Source organism: Grus americana, chromosome 7 (assembly GCF_028858705.1).
Source record: "Grus americana isolate bGruAme1 chromosome 7, bGruAme1.mat, whole genome shotgun sequence".
NCBI lineage: Eukaryota > Metazoa > Chordata > Aves > Gruiformes > Gruidae > Grus > Grus americana.
Window position 1 is genome coordinate 11,985,708 of NC_072858.1, and position 14,707 is coordinate 12,000,414.

The 14,707-nt window shown below is 39.3% G+C and overlaps 1 protein-coding gene across 11 annotated transcripts in view; it reads right to left on the bottom strand.

The window, feature by feature from the left end:
- ADD3 (adducin 3) overlaps positions 1 to 14,707 on the bottom strand; it is a 101,251-nt gene that overhangs the window by 41,802 nt on the left and 44,742 nt on the right. For 2 of the 11 annotated variants that reach the window (XM_054831757.1, XM_054831753.1), the window contains one exon: positions 10,329 to 10,420. The exons of 8 other annotated variants lie outside the window; for them this stretch is intronic. The gene's annotated coding sequence lies outside the window, so the exon portion shown is untranslated. Of the gene's footprint in view, positions 1 to 3,907; positions 4,074 to 10,328; positions 10,421 to 14,707 lie in introns of those variants that run through there. One more of the 11 variants, XM_054831749.1, reaches the window with a different exon arrangement.

Sequence of the window (14,707 nt, forward strand, 5' to 3'; positions counted from 1 at the left end):
AGGGAGATAGCTGGATCTCTATTTTTTTAATATTAATTATTGAGTGATGCTTCCAGTATGCATTGGAACAAGCATTTAAGATGTCATTCATGGGTTGCTGTGGGTTTTTTGTTTTGTTCTTTTTAATTCTCTGGCAAATTGCTATGGGATTTTGATTTCTGCCTGGCTTCAAATTCAGAAAGCTGGAACTCATAATGAAAAACACTCCCACCTGGTGCACAACCCTGTCCCTCACAGAGTGCAATTATAAAATTATGCTATATGAAACTTTAAGATAGATTTTTGTTATGTCTATCCTGTGTTCATTTTCATGTTATATTCAAAGTGTTGTTTGTAATCGGGTGATACTGGACTAGAAGACTAGTGGTTTCTAGAAGACTAAAATGGATGCAGCTATTCCAACTGGTTTATTTTTTTGAAGTTATTTTTAACTGTCACATTAATGAGGCACTGGATACAAAGCTTTTAATAATTATACAACTGATATCTAAACATCAAAACATGAGACAGAGAAAGATAAGTAAGTAAACAAACAAATCCATCCCTTCCTGGCCCCTCCTGGCATGGTGCAGCAGGTTATGGGCAAGTCTAGCTGCCCAAAAATCAGTCAAGAGTGATCCTGAGCTAACAGTGCATTTCACCTTCTCATTCCGTATTAGAAACTATTGCCCACAACAATAGGTACTCCAAGTCAGCTGTTTCATCCTTGTAGGGGACGTACACAAAAAGTAATTACTAAGTGTTGTTTTGTGTATTGTGACAGCACAACTGTGAATGCTTTGAAAACTACGTTGTTTGGAAACACAATTAATGCCTCTAGGTTACTTGTCTATATTAGATGGGAACATCTTACACACCTAAGAGGTCTTTGTACTTTTTGCAGCAAAGTATAAAACACTTTAAAATTGAAAATTTAAATTGTCTCTTGGTTGTGTAAATTTGATCACAAGTTCAATTAGTTATGTACCTTTATACTAGACTTTTTTTTTGTTATTGCCCTATGATCAGATAGAACGAGCAGCTTTTACATCTCTCAACCTCAGCATCGAAACCCTACATCTTTCTCTTCTAACCAGATATCAACTTCTTGTAATGCGCAAGAGAAATTTTTTTTTTACCTTTGTACCAAATTTGACTGAAAGTAACCAGTAGGTTCAAAAGTTAAGTGGCAGGAGTGAATATGTGCACAGTGTGGTCAGGTAAGAACTCATTTTCCTAGAGCAGCAGGTGAACAACAAGCAGGGACCTGGACCTCCCGCTGACATGCAGCATGAGCCCAGACATGAACGCAGAACTGAGTCCAATCATTTAAAAAAGCGTCCCATGATAATTAAGCTAAACTTATGAAGAAGCATAATTTTGCAAAGATGGACAGTCAAATGGGAACTCGAATAATCACACAGAAGAACCAATATTTCTCCTTCTTTTAATAATAAGTCGTGTTTGTGCTCATGGTGGTAGTACTTCCTGAAACATGAACAAAGCAATAGATATGTTTGGAAATTTAAATTTGTAGTGTAAATTTTAAACCAGCACCAACTCTCAAAGCATACTAAGGCTATCGAATGTTAAAACTAGTATCTATAAATAGCATCGGTTCATACTTTTGAGAGAAGAGCATTCAAAATTCCCCAAGTGCCAGTGAATGATGACCTGAAACAGTTAGTTCTACCTGAGCAATAACAGCACGCAACAGAATTAGGAATTGTACTAGTACAGACAGAATAGCTTGAATTTTTCTCTTTCGTGCCTTGTTCTTCCATTTCTAATTGCATCATTATCACTAACAAAAAGATAAATCAATTCATAGAATCATAGAATATGTGATATGATCATGACATTCAAGTGATTCTATGTAAAAAAAAAAAAGGCCAAACCAAAAATCTGAACAAATTGTGACATAGGCTCAGAGTATTAGTTAAGAAATATAGCTGTTCTGAAACATTTAAAGAGAACACAAAAGGGCCTCTACAATAGTATAACCTTTGCCTCTGTCTGCTAGCATCATAGTTTACACGGTTTCCATGGAAACCCTCTGCAAACATATGAATGTGCTTGTTGCATTAGATGTCGAACAGAAAATCCTTTGTGGCAACTCTGGAGGGCCATGGCCAGTGCCAACCTCCCAGCGGAATAATGCCCTTCACTATGCCTTGCCCAGCAGGCTCATGACACACTCACTCACATGGCACAGCTGCTGCCATCGCTTGTTTTTCCTCAACTGATTAAAAAAAAAAAAAGGTGCACATCATCACTATTAAATATTTCTTCCCGCGTGGAGAACCCGTTTTGCCCCATCAAACTGATGGCAAAATCTCCGGTACGGACCCTTGGACACAACCCAAGTGCTGCAGAGTGAAGGCACTGACTGGGAGGCTTCCAGCAGGCTTCCAGTCAGGGCACTGGGGAATATATTTACATAATGAGGAGACAACTGCCCAGAAAGGGAATGCCACAATTCTTCATCATTACATATTTTGAGAAAACCACAAAAAAAATATACATATAATCCTCAGCATGTGACAGGTACACCAGTCCAGAAGAGAAAACTAGTTTCATCACTTTGTTATTTCTCATCATGGAAAGATCAGCTGATCTACAAATAACTCATGTACTGGACGGGCTCCTCCTCCAGCCATGGAGGCAGGAAAATTCTACCCAAGACAGTCTGAAATGTCATCAGGAGGGCTAGTTTCTTTTTTTTTATTGCTAAGAGTATGTGTGAAAGTGAAAGCTGAGAGACTAAGAAACTCATTTCTGTTTTACAAAGTAGGAGCTACTGGCAAACATCTGAATACTGTGTCCCATCTGACTTTCCTCAAAATGCATATCCACTCTGCAGCTCTTACGTATTTTACCAACGTTGAAATAAGAGTGCTTCTAATAAAAGTGCATCTTTAAGACTAATGGCACCTATAGCTGGAGCATACCTTGTTTGTAGATTAAAGCATTCCCCTATATCCTTACTCCTCTGAAATAAATTCCTAGTGCAGCAAGTTTTGACTTTAATTTCTGAGATATCAATGGCATAATTTATCTAATTGCTTACAGATGTGCACAGTCTCAGGAAGGACACCGGCTCCAAAGGCTGCATTCAAGATAAAATCATGTCTGCGGACTCTGCATGGGAGGTGAAAGCCTGCCTGTCCTGTTCCACATAGAACCGGGGAGGCCAGCACCTTTTTGCTTGTGACTGGACGCTTCACCGACAGGTCAGCCATTTCCAGCCACTCTTACCGTCACAGTGACAAAAATCAATGATGTAATAGTTTTGCCTTAAAAGCTGAAGAATGAAGACAGATTCTGTGCCAGGAAGGAAAAAACAAACGCAAACAAACAAAACTTACTTTGCCAACACTCTGTTTCTATGTTTATTTCCTTCCCTTTCACAGAGGGAAGCCCTCCATGCTCCCTCACAGCCACCCTCACCTTCCACCCACCACCAGCCCAGGCCCCCATGCACGGCAGGCAAATTAGCTATGAGGGTGACCAACCTCTCCTTTTAGCTTCGCCTGCACAATGAATTAACGAGGGGGTCTGTCACAGCCCACGTTCTTCTAATGCTCTAGCAACCTATTGTTCTCTCGACTCGGTGAGATAAAACGAAAGCCATGGTTTCCTGAGGGGAAGCGAATTCCCACCGTGCATCGCAGGATGTTGGCCGAGGGCTCGGCTTCACCAGGGGCCAGCCTGCCCCGGGACTCGGTGGGGAGATGGGGTTTTGTTTTTGTTAGCAGGCGGTTTGCAGGAACATCTGCTCAGCGAAGCGGTGGTGTGGCTCTTGCCCATCACCGCCCGCGGGCCCTTCCCTACAGATCTGTGCAAAACCACGTTTCCTCTCTCTGCATGTAGCCATCGCTATAAAGATACTATATAGACAGTCCCACAGCTAAAATTTGGCTCCTACCTGATCAATGTTTACAATCTGCTCCCTGCCTTCAACTGTAGAAGGATTGAAAATACAATGGTTGCTACTGAGCTGCAGCAAGTTTCCAGGGAGAGGGGAGCCACGGCATGGGCTCAGGCAGAGCGGCCCAATAGCGGTGCTGGAATATCCCCAACATCACTGGAGCACCCCAGCATCACATCCACCAGGTTACAGGTAATAACATTTGAGCACTGGGATGGGAGAAAGGACACAACAGACAGAAATTAATCCAACAATACAGGAAATAAGATCAAGAAGTCACTCATTTTATATTTTCACCACATCCTCTTGTCCAATAAAGAAAGGCACTGAACATCATTAAGGTCCCACTAATGAGACATCCAACTGCCCAGAACACAGCCATAATGAACGTGAGCTCTGTTTCCACCAAATCTACCAGAAAGATTTGTAAGAGTCCGCTTTCCCACTGACACAAACATATGACTCCCATTAGCCTTAATAAAGTACGACTGCATTCAGTGGGAGAGAAATTTCCCAAGGTTGCATAACTGAACAGTGGCAAGCTGAAGACACCGTATAGACTGCTAAGAGAAGTTAGCCATCCCAAACCTACAGTGACAGGCCAAATCCTTTCATAATTTTCCCATTAATTTGTTCAACTTTTGTTGTAGTTAAGACTTTCCTGCTTTAGGCCAGAGAAAATTTTTCTTATGCCAAAGTTATGGAAAAGCAAATTAGATAGCAGGATGCTTAGCTCCTATTTTTAGGCTGAAAAACACATATAACTTCAAACATGCACTTTCTTTATCTTAATACATTGTCCCTGCATACTATTCTTGACTCCATGGTATATAAATTCTTGCTTCTGTAACAATGCAAATTTGTTGACAGGATGATAGGTTAAAGTTTATCTTTCAGGCTGCTTCCCTTGCCCCAGTCAGAAAAATCTAGTTCTGTCAATTTATGTCTCTTTCAGTGCTCAGCGAGGCGAGGAAACAGAGTGGAGTGCCAGAATGTGGAAACAATGCAAAAAACTAATGCCAGAACTGAGTATCTGACTCCCAGGCTAAGCTCTGTGTGCCCTCACAAAACTTTGAGATTAATACTGCATATCTCAAAACTGCATTTAAGAAAACCCTCAGTTCCAGATGTTGAAAGCACGATTAACCTACTAAAAGCTAGAAGCTTTTTCATCTTTTCTCCCTAGTTCCAGTTTATGTACTTTAAAATACTTGGGTGCTTTGCTTTTTTTTTTTTTTTTTGGACACCAGAAAATTGAATTTGATAGGCAATTTAAAAATAGTTGGTCATGTGTTTATCATAAGGAATCTATCCAATGTAATCTAAGACATTCATTGCTATTATACTATGCATTAATGAAGGCCGCTTCGTGCATTCTGCTATAGCTTTAAATAAGAACAGACTTCTCTATTATCTCCCACTGCAGTCACTAATGCAGGAGAATATCTAGTCTGCTACTACTCATACACATGATAAAAGTCCATTAGCACACATACTCACAGAAGTTGAGCTGCTTTGATACAATAAACTGAGATAGGAACTATGGTGCAACAATTGCTGTAACTGTGTGACTGGTGCTGTGTTTGAGAGTCATGTGTTACAGTGTATCTTCCAAATTAAATTAAGATTACCTACCTATTTGTGCTCAGCTGTAAAAAAACCCAAAACCAAACAACCCCAACTGCAAAACAAAACATTTTATTTTATTTCATAGAGTTAAAATTAAAACCTCAAAGGCCAGTTCAGCAAATCATGGTACCGCACCACAGCAGAATCAGCCCTGTGCCTGATGTGGTTGCGCTCACTTTAGCTGCCAGCATATATTCAAAACTCTGAGCGCAGTCCTACCGAGGCTGGCTTTCTCCTTGACTTAAGTGGATGCAAAATCAGATCACATTTCCTAAAAAACCCCAAACGTAATATTCAGAACAACCAAGACGAATAGCGTAACTGATTTATAGATTACACAGATACTAATTACACTGGAAAACACCATTCAAAACACAGAAATTGTAACTCACCAGTCATGTCATGACATTGAAGATAAAAATCACGCAAGTCTCAAATAGAAGACAATCAAAATACAAGACAACTTTCTGCAGCATCCATCCCCAACCGTTCTGTCAAATACACAACAGCAATAGCACAAAGCATCTTTATGACAGGAATAAAAGGCTCTTTAAATGCTCCTTTTATTTTTTTATTGAATGAACCCACTCTTACACAAAGTTCACGCAACGATGTCTCGAGCTTTAGTACTGCCAAATCATGTATTTGATTAGTCAACTAAGGCTTGTAAGTCACATGCAGAACAATCTGAAATATTTATTAATTGCATGTAATCACTTCATGTAGCAAGTCAGGTGGTTAAGACATTGAACTTTTAGTATATTGGGACATGTAGTTGTCAGGAAGATTAAAATCTTCTCAGTGTTTCATCATAACTGGCCAAACACTTCTCTGCTCCAAGTCACTGGCAAAACCCAAAGGGAGTTGAGAACCAAAGCCACAGACTCCTCCCAGCTACAGTATTAGCATTTTGTGTGGTTGACTCTTCTCACAGAATTAGTAATCTTTACTAACAGTGTTCCTCCCTCCAAGGAAGGACATTACACCACACCTCCCAATTGTTTTAGAAGCACATATATACAAAGACCATAGGTGAATAAGATATCATCAGATGTGGTGAGTCCAGAGAAATCTCGTCTTAAGTATTTTTCAAGTTTATTCATGACAACAGGGTGGAGAAAGAAACCACAGCTACAAGACTGACAAACACGAACTCATTTACAGGTTTGCAAAGCAAATCATGACACCAACCTGTCACGTAACCTGTAGGAAAACGCAGCTGCAGATTCTCTGGATCAAGATATTCACCGTTAGCTGTTATATCAGTTCTTAAAAACTGGTTGGGCCTTTTGCCACTTTTAAGCTCTCTGTCAGACAGGCGCTAGATTAAAGGGAGTTAGGAAATAACATGAAGCTGGAGCAGAAAGCAATCAGTTTCTAAACTTTAACAACTTCTTGCACTACGGGGCAGTTAAGAGTACGGTTCTCATACATTGTTTAGTGCCTTGAAATGGACACCGTTGGTTATTGGCCATAAAAAACAACTGCAGCTCTATCATTTCTTAAATATCTACTAATAAGATATACCAGAGTACAAAACCCAGAACTGTATCCCTGATACTCAGACCTGTCTGTCAAAACACAAATTGACAAAAAGACCTTATGGTAAAAACACTCCAGAAAGCTTTTACATTTTGGTTTTAAAGTACAGATCTGCCTTTTTCCCCTCCTCAAACACCACCCACTCTTCCAAACAAATAAGTAATCCAATGTTGCACAGGAATTTTAATTGTTTCCATAACTTCTGTTACCTGCCAAAAAAGTACTTAGTGTGACATATACAAGACAGGGTGCCTATGATATGAGTGTATTTAAAATAAAATATGAACACATATATATATGCGCACATACATACTTATATGACCTATATAATAGTTAACATTTGTATAGCTATAAAAACTAGAAGCCTTTGAAAGAGGCAGCCTTTATTCTTCGAAGTAACAGCCACGGTTCACACATACTTGACTCTCTCTCTAAGATTTACAATCGAGTTACTACAGCTGAACTTCCTGTGTGCCATGTGAGCCAGGCTTGGTTTGGTGTCTACCTGTGCGCTATTAGCCGTGACAGATCCAAGTTTGCAGCTTTCACCCCTTGGGTGAAAGGCTAAACTAGGATGCAGTCCTTTGTATTTGCTCAAGTACAGTCACACCGATCTCCGCAGCAGTCTCTGCAAGAGTTTGGCTGATGTGGGTGCTGTGACTGAAAGCCTGTCTCCTTTCACAGGCTGTGTAAGGTTTTATTTTATTATTTTTTAAAAAAAGATATTCATCCCTCAACCCTTCCTCACTCCAGACAGTATTTCCTAGCACAAATAACGGCCCTGGTTTCAGTGGGACCTTTGAAATACTCATCTTGTAGTAGAAGCAGTTGCACAACACAAGCTGGTGGAAACATTTTCAACATATTTGTACAACTGCATTTATTAAGTTATTAAGACCAGGTCTTAAAACAACAAAAACTTTCTCTAGCACTTGTTTACATAAACAATCCATTCTATGTATCAGACTATCTATAAATATACAATAAGCAATTACTGTGTATCAGTAAAATCCCTAGGATAGTTTTAGTTATTTTGGCAATAGCGCTTATAGATGTTCCCTGGAGTAAATTACACAGCAGCATAAGCCTGCTAGTAGGGGAGGCCTAACCATTTCCATAAAACAAAAGTGCATTTAGAACAATTTAATAAACAATGGGAAAAACACCTGTGGGACTTACAGGGTGGAAGCTAGCAAAATATTATCTTCGACAAGAGATACTACACATTTTTCCACTGATTTTGCAACTAAAACCACCATGCTGTAGCTTCTGACACCATTAGTGCTCAGAATCTACTTTTTGACAGCATTTTTTGATTTGTGATGGGTGGTTTGTTTTTGCATCGTTATGGGCTGGGTGAAGCCTCGAGGCAGACATGCAGCTCTGTTGATAACATGTGTATTTTCCAACCCCGTGATAAATTTCCCATAACTGCTGGCCTGGAACATGACTTTCAGCAACTCGACTGTTTCATGTTTGGCTAAAGCAGCATCAGCCCATTTGATATAATAGCTCCAAGACTACAGGTTGAATACAACCATTTTCGGAACAGATTACTTTCAACGCCCAACTTCAGACTCCTATTTTCAGAAAATACTGACTGTTGCTTTCAGAAAGCCAGATCTCCCCTAACAGATTTTTTTTCAAGCTGGAAATCCAAAAGTCAGAAATTACTTTTGGAAGGTGCATTTGGAATTTGAATACCAGCGTCAGTGCTGATTGTTACAGCTGAGAAGTTCTATTTTGTACGCAAATCCTACTAAGCGTATATATTTCAGTACTTTTGCATCACTACTGAGAGGTCTGTGCTGTTTTCAAAGCCTAAAAACTTGCCTTTCGCAGCTGCAAAGGAAATGACAAGAGAAGAAAAACACAGCCAGTGTATATCAGCAATTAATTCCATCCACAACTGCCCAGCTGTTTGTGCATGGAGGAACCGGCCTGTTTCCTCTCCGAGCTTTTGCCACTGAAAGCTGATCCGGCGCTTTCAGAGGCGCGGGCTGTCGGTAACGCGTTAGGAATGCACGCGAGATCGCACAGAGCTGAAGAAGAAATGAAATCCAGACTACAGCACTGCGTATCTGTGTTATGAGGATAAAGTTATCTGGGGGAGAGGGCAGCGGGAGGGGGGATGGGGATAGGGAGCTCCTGGCAAAGCCAGGCTCAGCTCTGAGCCGACACGACCGTCGCTTGCTGGCAGAGCCAAGGCGGTATGGCCTCAGAAACCCGCGTGTCTGTATCAGCTCTGCCGAGATGTTTTTATGTTGGCTGATGCCAGACAGGTAGATTTGGGGCACTTCACAAAAACCTTTACTTTTACTTGGGATCAGTGCTTTTACAATGAAGTTGCTGGAGACTTGGCTCCATCTATACTATAGTATAGTAATTACTTACCAGTAAGTCTTACTCTTTATTGGTAATTATTACTTATTAGTAAGCAATCTTACCAATGTATGCAGCCCTGAAGCTCCAAAACTTAAGGCAGAATCGAGCCCTTTAGAGTCTTTCCTATGAATAAAATCCCCTCATGCCACCCTTGGGATTTCAGGAACAGCACAGAGTATATAAAAGGAGGATACTGTGGGTAGCATATACAAACTCCACCCTGCCGAGTGCCTGGAAATTTCATCCCACTCTGGAATAAAATCACCAGACTACATGCACAACTCATCTTTTTCCTCTACATATTTAAAAAACAAAAAACAACACATATTTTTTCCTCACTTAGCCCAAGCCACCTGCATTTAAAAAATCCAAATTATCCATATGGATTCCTTATTGCTGGGTAAAGCCACACACAGCAAGACTCTTCTAATATATGTTACTGGCATTTTTTCCTTCAGCTCCACCACCACCACTTAAAAACAGCTCCTTTGATCTTTAGTAACAGCAGCTCACCTTTTGATTTGCTGGAACACTCAACTAGGGGCAACATCTCAAACTGCACAAGTATTCAGAAGAACACCACTAAGGAAACATTTGCACCTGACAATTTTCAGGACCAGTACCTAAGGTAAGAAGTAACTAGTGAAGGGCTATTCCCTTTACAAAAAGGCAGGCTGAAATACCATCCTGTGTATTTTGCTGACCAAATTTGACCTGCTAAAACTACAGGCTTGTGTCCCAGTGTGTGGAAGGAAAAACACTCTGCAGAAATAAGACTGATATTGTGTCCGTACAGTAACAAAACTAATATGAGAACAATATTCTTTTAGCAAGCAAGACTGATGAAATATTTAAACATTACCTTTTAAAATACGGATCTCTAAAGTTTAGATCTATGCTTCTGGAAGACTGGTATCATCTCTGAAACATCTACACAAGCATGTGGTGTTCTTACTGGGAAAACACAAAAGCAGAGGACTTTCAGGAATTTACAGTTTCCCAAGGAAAGTAAATCCAAATCCTATGGTTGACTGGAAAGTATGAATTTGTATGAATGGCTTAAAATACCTTCTCTTTTTCTTCCCTTGGAACCAATTACTGAGCAATGGGTAAACAGAAGCAGCACAATTTTTTTTTTTTAAATCAGAAGTATAGCACACTTTATACTGCAAGTAATCTCACTATATTGTTGCAGGAATAGTTCCACTGCTGCCTGAAAGCAAGAATAGCACTCATCATTCTTCCTGTAATTTCACTTTTTTTTTTAGCTGCTCAACATCAGGCAAACCCATTGGGGGATGAATTTCTTACATCGCTTTTTGTCTGCCACAGCAAAACCTGACTTTCTCATATATTAGAAAAATACGCAAAAAGTTTCTGTATGTGATCAATCCAGTTTTACACCGATGAAGAACTGGCTGCCCAGAGAAGTGGTGGAGTCACCTGGAAGTGTTCAAAAAACATATAGACGCAGCACTCTGGGGCATGGTTTAGTAGGCACGGTGGTGTTGGGTTGACCATTGGACTTCATGATCCTAGAGGTCTTTTCCAACCTTAATGATTCTATGATTCTAAGAAGGCATGGAGGGAGGTGAAGGAGGTAGAAGCAAGGGCACACAGCAGCATTTGCGCTGAGCAGCCCCAAGACCTCCAAGACACATAGGCCAGCTCTCCAACAGTCAGTTCTTTTCACATGAAGTGTTGCAATACTACTCATCACTACTACTACTACTTATCATAGAATAACAGAATCTTATATATTACTTAATATATTATTTATCTAAATATTTGGCAATATAAGGCAAAACTACATTTAAACAGCAAAACAATGTGAAGTTTTTAATTTAAAAATCCCAGAGGGATTAAAGGCTTTATCAGACCTACCTCAAAACTCTAAGATATTTCAGCAAACTAAGGGATGGTGACAGTGCTGTAGCTGCCTCTCAAAAACTTACGTAGCTTAGAAGTGACTCTCACTCCACCCACAGTTATTAGAATGAGTATTAAATCAATAGTTATCAATTTCAAAATTGTTCCTCAGGCTCAGTTTCCAGTAATATTTTGGTAGAAGGCTGTGGAAATATTGACAGATGTTAAAAGGGACAACAGAGTAAATTTCACTGCATCAGTAAAACTCAGCTGAGCACTACAAATAGAAATTATTCAAGTGAATCTTGCAGGTGCATGTATGCCAGCTGGGTAACCAAACACAACTGTTCCCAGACTGGTTTCTTCTCTTTCTACTTTTTCTTCTCCAGAAAAAAATTCTTTCTTCTTGTGCAGCAAATCTATCCAGGATCTATGCATCGGTCAAAAGCATGGAAGATATGTCCCAGGAATAAATACCACAATTCTGCTCTAAGGATTTAGCATTTAAATTCAGGCATGATGCTTGAAGCTGGAGATAAATTTAAGTGACTAAGGGTAAAATTCAGATGCAGAGAGGGCTCCACTTACATCCCAAAATAGACTTACGGGTGAGTAGTAGCGAGTGGTGCACAGCTCTCAGATTTGCTACACAGCAGAATTTCATGGTAAAAGAATGCAAAAGGGGTTTAGAAAAATCCCTAGTTTTCACATTCAGCCATAGCATAAGGAAGTTGCTTTTACTCACGCTGAGAAAGTGCCCGCACAAATGAATAGGCAATACATATTGCATATGTTGGAATAATTACTGAAATATGGAAGGTGCTTGATAGCACCTAAAAATACTGACATTACATAATGTTTAAGGAAAAATCGCACCCATCTGAACTCACAAGAGGAGTTCAGTGGGTGAATTACCACATTTCATACTTCATCGGTAAATAATTTGTGAGTCACTTGGGATGATTTAAGCTTTTCTCTCTCTGGAACTTGAATCAGGAACAAAGTTGCCCAATGTCTAAAAGTTCCAAGTCTGAAAGGAAAATTCCTAAGTCCTAAAGTAATAGTTTTCATTTATCATTCATATTATGTATTAACTACTAAAACGTAACATTTTCACATGCAACATTTGTGTTCACGAATTCATGAGGTCCTAGAGTGCGATTCTTTTTGCTTAACTTTAGATATTTACATAGCATTTGAATTCAGTATCTAATTAAAGCATCTCTCTAGGATGAAGTGAATCATTTTCTAGACTTCATTGGCTGCACTGCAGACTTAGGGTGATTGCAACAGAGGCAGATAATTCACAAGATAATTCACATATTGCAGACATCTTAAGTTATGCGAGATGCATGCTGCTCTAAAACACTAGCAAGCTACATGCAAGACTGAGGAAACACATCAGAAGAGATCACTGAGGTATTTTAAATACCAAGGTGGGGGGAGGCAAATGGATTTAAAATCAAGAGCCTACTTATTAAATTCTTGCAATTCACATGGCACAATGGGCAATACGTTTTGGCATGTGTTTTTTCTATGCATCTCACTAAATTCAGAGGTAAGGTCTCTTACGTTGCTCCAGTCAACAAGCTATATTGAATACTAATTTTCTGCATTGCGATACCACACAGTATAAAATGACTACCTAGCTGTACCAAGCAAATACCAAGATCTGGCAACAGCAGTGTGAATGTAGACTAAAATATGTTGTGAGAAAATGTCACCAGGCATGAACAAGCTTTCAGAATACCAAGTGCAGGAGCTGTTAACATAACAAACATTAAGTGAAAATACATGTCTGATTCCTTAAAAAAAAAAAAAAAAAAGTCAACATGCAGGGAATAGAGTAGGGGGAAAAGCGAGGGGAGCAGGAACAAGGGAAACATAGTAGATTTAAATTTTATTTGATTTGTGATCAAAATACAAATTTACTTGATTAGGAAAATATATGTCCACGCAGACTACTATATAGGAAACAAGTTTAAGAGAAAATGGTGTTTAACAAGTTCCATAAAAGATTTTTAAAGCAGTGATAATGCTTTCCCTCCCACTCCCAGTAAATTCTTGACACTAAATGTACATCTCAAAGACTGTCTTCTGTATTTTATTATTGCTGTCAAGAAAGACAAATGAGCCAAAAAGTTAGCAAATGCATTACACAGCTCAATTCTGGACATCAACGTGGTACTAAAGTCTTTACTTTTCAACGTTAGCATGACACGTAAATAAGAAAAGTACTCCTTTATACTAGAAATCTTTTAACAGTCCATATTGAAAGTTGAGCCACAAACAACCCCTCACATCCATCAGCACGCTACAAGTGCCTTGCTATACCCACTGCAGTACAGAGCTTATTGGAGTGAGATGTATTGAATGTATTGCACTGAAACGTATTTGGTAAAAACTAATTTAAGCTCACTTCCTTATATGACAGCTAGATGATCTGGGGTTGAACTGGCATGATTCATGGCAAACATGCAACGTTGTAAGTTATGGTGAAGATGAAAGGATTTTTTGAATACTTTTCTAAGTCATGCAAGTTTATCAGCACCCACCTACAAAAACATGCTTTCTTCCATGTGACACGTGTGCACAATAACAATGGTGCAAGCTCAGTGTTTTATGCTTTGAAGAGAATAACATTAAATTTAATCTACAGTGTATCTCTCCAAGCCTGAAGGACAGATACAGCCAAAGAAAATGTTTCAATGGAAGTAACCTGACCTCTTTGGCAACCTTTCCTTATTATATGATTGCTTGGTATGGAATTGGTATATAGCTGGCAGATGCAGGAGAGGGCCTTTCAGCTGGTCTAGTAAATCTGTTCGACTTTAAAGCTATTGCACCATCATTAAGGTATTAACATTTTTTACACAAATCAGTATAAAGAGTTTTTTTCCCCACAGTTACTTATCTTTTCAAACATCCACAGGTCATCAGCAACTTTATACACAGCTGGTGAAATTCAAGTTCTTCCTGCTTAAGAGAAGTAGCCGAAAAAAATCCTCACAGCATGCAGCCTTATTGCTTTGTGCAACTGTTTACTCCTTCAAGGGTGACGTCATTAAGACAAGTGTATCAAACAGCCCTTTCTTTTATTCAGGTATTTTTCTCTCTTGCAAAAAGTGAAGTCTGTGAAATGCCCGTTTCCTCTTTCTTTGGTCATGAACTCATACCATTATGATGAACTAGTAGGAAAAAAATCTGATGTTTAATTCCAATGCAAACTTTTTACACTGAAGAAACTTAAAATGTCTACATGCAAAGTTAGACACCTTAATGAGGCTGTAGCCATGGAATAACTTGCATGAAGTCACTATTAGTCCAAAGAATTTTTTCCCAAACCCTTGCATCTGCTGCCAGGATGACACT